At 48.8% G+C, this 5,697-nt stretch overlaps 1 pseudogene; it reads right to left on the reverse strand.

Annotated features, from left to right (window-relative positions):
* Positions 1-1,803: 1,803 nt before the first annotated feature.
* Positions 1,804-2,795, reverse strand: LOC116459798 (large ribosomal subunit protein eL29-like; annotated as a pseudogene).
* Positions 2,796-5,697: the final 2,902 nt, after the last annotated feature.

A 5,697-nucleotide genomic window follows, 5' to 3' on the forward strand; every position in this document is an offset into this window, starting at 1 on the left:
ATTAAATGAGACAATGCCCAGTGTGCACTCAGACAGAGCTGCCAGGACCAGGGGAGGGAGGTGACCAGGGTCATACATCCAGCTAGTGGCAGAACTGGGTTCTTCACGGGAGCAGGGCACCGTGCCAGCTGCCACTCCCATCCCCCACCATGAGGCCTTCAGGCCAGTGGACAGCATGTCTTCTTTCAGAGTCTGAGGCCGTGTCCCTGAGACCCTTCCCTCCAGCCCCAACTCCCACTCCAGGAGCCTCTGACTCAGGAGAGCACCAGGAAGCCTGTGTGGGCCAGATGCAAGCCAGGAAGGAGAGGGTTGGGGAAGAAGGAGGCAGAAGCCTCTATCCTGCCCTCCCGGAACACAGAGGTATCCAGGGACATCAGTCTGGGAGAGCGCACCCAGACTCAGGGACTCTACCAGGAGACTGCTGGGTGACTCCTAAGTCAGGAGTCTTAGCCTTGCCTGGCCTTTCCTTTAATTAACAATAATAATAGTCAACATTTGTATACCTCCTACTGTGTACAAGGCAGTGTTCTGCTTTAGGTATATTATCTCATTTAATTCTCACAACAACCCTAAGAGGCCAATGCTATTATTGTCTTCATTTTACAGATGGGGAAACCTAGACAAAGAGAGGGTAAGTAACTTTCCAGAAGTCACGCAGCTTGCACACAGCAGAGCTAGGATTTGGCCCCAGCCAGCCTGCCTTGAGTTTGTGCTCTTACCCCCGCAGGGCACTCTCAGACAGCATGGCCGGGCTTTTCCTGAGCCAGCACTTCTGATTCCCCCTGGGGTGTAACAGCTGATACCCTCTTTATACCACAACACCTGGATGGGAGCTTCACCCAGGGGTGGCAGTGCTGGCACTGTTGAGATAGGGTTTCACTCCCATCACCCAGGCTGGAGTGCAATGCCACAATCTCGGTTCACTGCAACCTCCGACTCCTGGGCTGAAGCAATCCTCCCACCTCAGCCTTCTGAGTAGCTGGGACTACAGGTGAATGCCACTGCACCTAGCTAATTTTTGTATTTTTTGTAGAGATGGGGTTTCTCCATGTTGCTCAGGCTGGTCTCAAACTCCTGGCCTCAAGCAATCCGCCTGCCTCTGCCTCCCAAAGTGCTGGGATTACAGGCATGAGCCACCGTGCCCAGCCTCCTTCTTCATTTAAATCACTCATAAAAAGTTAATCTGGGCCAAGTGCAGTGGCTCAAAAAATATATATATATATACAAAAAATTAGTAGAGCATGGTGGCACACTTACTCGGGAGGCTGAGGTGGGAGGATTGCTTGAGCCAGGGAGGCAGAGGTTGCAGTGAGCCGAGATTGTGCCACTGTAGTCCAGCCACTCCAGCCTAGGCGACAGTGAGACCCTGTCTCAAAAACCAAAAGAATGTTATCCAAGATCAGCAACAAAGTAGTCATGAAATGCCCTTACAACCAGTCACAGCAAGGCCCTGGAGAATCTGTTTCCTCTACTGAATGCAAGCAGCTGGGGCATCCCCTCCCAGCTGAAACATGCTGAAAGAGGAGTGGGTAAGAGCACAGGTCTCAGGGTGGGTGCTGCCACTTCCAAGCTGTAAAACCCTGGACCACAGATTAGTTCACCTCTCTGGGTCTCAGTTTTCCCATCCATAAAGTGGGGTGATAATAGCATCTCCTTGCAAAGTTGTTAGAAGTTTGTTTGTTTGTTTTTCCTGCCTCAGGTTTATTTGTACAAATAGCAAAGGAGGACACCAGCCCCATGCAGATGGCAGCCCAGGAGGAGTCATACTAGTCCTTCTGTCCTCATGTTGGCGGACAGAGATCTCTACTCTGAAACCTTTGTAGGGGCCTGGGCAGCTTTGGGAGCCTGAGCTGGAACTGAAGCTGGAGCTGCAGCCCGGGCCTTGGTTTGGTCCTTGGCCTTGGCCTTTGGCCGGCACAGCCTGGAGCCCTTGGCAATGCGGGCACAAGCACACTTCCCAAGCTTGGGGTGGGCAATGTAGGCAAGTCAATGAAGCTTGCGGCTGACACCCTTTAGGATCTTGGGCTTAACCTCCTTGGGCTTTATGAGGACCTTGATAGCCTCAGCACGTGCCCGCATGGCCTTGGCATTGTTGGCCTGCATCTTTTTTAGGCCCTTCTTCTTGTGCTTCTTGGCAAGGTGCATGCTCCTTAGGAACTTGGGGTCCACCCCATTAAGACATTTGTATCTTTGTGATCGGGGTTTCCTGATGCCATTTTTGTGCCATTTTGGGGACTGGTTGTGTGTGTTGTGGTTCTTGGACTTTGCCACGTCTGCACCTTAAGCCGCAGCTGCTGAAGCACCTAGAACCAAAAAAGCTAGAAAGTTTAAATGAACAAATGTATGTAAAGCATTCAGCCTAGGGCCTGGCACATAGAAGGTGCACAACATGGGCCATTAGCATTACTACCGCGATCAGGACCACCCCAACCAAGTCATGCGCTCCTTTGGGGGAAGGAACTGCATCTTATTTATCTTTGTCTATTTGAGCATTTGCCATGGGGCTTGGCACACAGTAGGTGCTCCATGTCTTAGATCAGGTTCCCCAGAAGCAGATCCTGAGATGAGGATTCATAGCTGAATGATTTGGGAGGGCTCCCAGGGAAACTGGAGAGGGACTCGGGGAGCAAGACAAGAAAGTAAGAGGCCAAGAAGAGTGCAGATTCAGGCAAAATTCTGCAGAGGGTGACTTCAGCCTGATCTCGCAGGGGAACTTGGAAGTGTAAATTATACCTCAGGGTTGTCCTCGCTCCAGGCAAGGGAGCTGGGACCTCACTCTCCTGCACCCCAGTCATTGGCTAAGGGCCACCATGGAGGGGATAGACTTCCAGGCATTTCCCATTATGCTCCAGTAGCAGAGGGCAGTGCTGAGAGACCACCTAGAAGGGAAGGCACCCAGGGGCCAGGAGGGTCCATGAAAATGGAAAAGGGGTGGAGGGGACCTGCCACCTTCCATAAATGTCATCCCAGCCTCTGAAAGGTCACAGTTCCCCAGGAAGTCCAGGACAGTGGAGGCAGAGTGGGCAGGGGGGACTGCCAGGCCGTGGGAGCAGCTCTAACTTACACCTTGGTCAGAGCCGGGAGGGTCCTCTGAGCGGCCAGCCTCCCTACCAGCTGACAGGGGCAGGCCTGGGACTGCCTGAGTTGGTCTTAAGAGCCCCTACTATGTGCCTGGCATAGATGCTGAGTTCTTCACATGATTTTCTCATTTAACTCTCACACCACCCCTAGACAGATGACTCTGAGGCATGGAGGCATGTCATGGAGAGGCCTTCCTGTGACCCCCAAAGAGTGAAGGGCAAAGATGATTGATGTCATTAAGAAATGCAAATAAAAACCACAATGAGCTATCATTTCACACCCACTAGGGTGGTTATAATAAAAAATCTTTAATGAAACATAAGTGTTGGTGAAGAGGTGGAGAAATGAGATCCCTCACACATTGCTAGTGGGAATGTAAAATGGTGCGGCTGCCAGGGAAGTTTGGCAGTTCCACCTTAAGCTAAACACAGAAGCACGACAGGACCCTGAAATTCCACTCTTAGTATAGACTAAAACAAATTAAATACACTTGTTCAGACAAAAGCTTGCACAAGAATGTTCACAGCAGCACTATTCACAACCCCAACAGTGGAAACAACCCCAATGTCCCCACTGATGAATGGATAAACAAAATGTGGTATATCCATACAATGGAATATTATTCAGTCTCATAAAAAGAAATAAAATAGCGATGCATGCTGCAACATGGATGAACTTTGAAAACATTATGCTGAGTAGAAGAAGCCAGACACAAAAGGCCATATAGTGTACAATGCCATTTATAGGAAATGTCCAGAATGGGGAGATTTTGAGAGACAGAATGCAGATTGCTGGCTGCCAAGGGCTGGGAGGCAGGGACTGAGGAGTGGTGTGGAACTGGGGAGTAGTGACAGTCAAGAAGCATTTTCTTTTTCTTTTTCTTTTCTTTTCTTTTTTTTTTTTCGAGACAAGGTCTCACTTTGTCACCCAGGCTGGAGTACAGCTGCATGATCTCCGCTCACCACAGCCTCAACCTTCTGAGCTCAAGCAATCCTCCCACCTCAGCCTCCCAAAGTGTTGGGATTACAGGCATGAGCCACTGTGCCCAGCCTGCACAGCATTTTCTTTTTTTTTTCTTTTTTTTTTTTTATCTTTTAACTCATCTGTATTTGTTACAACTTTAAGCAGAATGTGACTCGAGCACTACATTTCCATCCACAAGACTGGGTCTGAGTTATTTTTGAACAGCTTTATATGCTTAGGTAGGCTTGTAACTTTGCTCCTCCAAACAATACTTTTCTTTGGAAAACAAGCCCTGTGGAGAGATCCTTCCATCAATTTGCTTCAGTTTAACCTATTTCTAGAGAACTAGTACATGCAGAATTGTCAACTACAGGGGATGAAAAGTTCAAAAAGTAGATCCTACAAGATGTAACAAATACTACAGCATTTTCAATGTACTAAATGCTGCTAAATTATACACTTTAAGGCCAGGCGCGGGGCTCACGCCTGTAATCCCAACACTTTGGGAGGCCAAGGTGGGCGGATTGCCTGAGCTCAGGAGTTCGTGACCAGCCTGGGCAACATGGTGAGACCCCCATCTCTACTAAAAACACAAAAAATTAGCCAGGCGTGGTGGCATATACCTGTAATCCCAGCTACTCGAGAGGCTGAGACAGGAGAATCACTTGAACACAGGAGGCAGAGGTTGCAGTGAGCTGAGATTGCACCACTACACTCCAGCCTGGGCAACAGAGTGAGACTGTCTCCTAAATAAATAAAATATTTTAAAATGGTTAAAATGGCAACTTTTATGTGTACTCTACCAGAATTCTCAAGTTAAAAAAAAAATGTGAGTTTTGAACCTCCCCTCCAAGGGCCTGGGAGCTGCTAACACAGAGTCAGCCACAGTGTTTCCAGATGGACAGAACGAATCAAAAACATGTCTGCCAGACACTATGCTGACAGGAAGATGGGACTCAAGTTGTTTTTAAAAATTTTTTGTGCCTTGGTCTGCTGGAGAAATAAAAGCTCTGACCTTGAGTTCACACAGGCCTGAATGTAAATGCTGGTTCCACCACTGGCTGTGTGACCTTGAGCAAATCACTGAGTCTTTCTGGGCCTCAGTTTTCTCATCTGTAAAATGGAGATAAGCAGCAGCTCTTCGTTCACTCATGAAAAAGCCCTAAGCACAGTGCAGGAGCACAGTAAGGACCAGCAAGGGTTGGTTTCTTTCCTCCCTCTCCTTTCCCCACAAATGCCCTTGACATTTATCCCAGCCAGATTTCACCTGTACAGACACCCTCCTGGGAGGCTGTGCACAGGGCAGCACTTGTCGAGGTTCTCTGATGGACTCTGCCCGTGGGATGTTTACACTCTCAAAGAGAAAACGAGTTAATCCACAGGAAGCCTAAGTGATAGAGGGGACTGAAGAATTTCTGGACTAATCCAGGAAATATTCTGGACTAATCCAGGAAATATTCAGGCCCTTTCCCTCCAATCACGCCACCAGGCCAGCAACCTGCTTCAACGCTATCTCCCTTCACACACACATGCTCTCCAAACTCCTAACCTAATAATTCCCAGGAGCTGGTTTCTGACCTTGTTCTCCCCTGTCCACAGCTCAAAATGTCAGCATAAGAATGCTGTTCGGCCTTTCTAGGGAAGAACTATTCT

The sequence above is a fragment of the Hylobates moloch genome, unplaced genomic scaffold, assembly GCF_009828535.3.
Source record: "Hylobates moloch isolate HMO894 unplaced genomic scaffold, HMol_V3 SCAFFOLD_20, whole genome shotgun sequence".
Classification (NCBI taxonomy): domain Eukaryota; kingdom Metazoa; phylum Chordata; class Mammalia; order Primates; family Hylobatidae; genus Hylobates; species Hylobates moloch.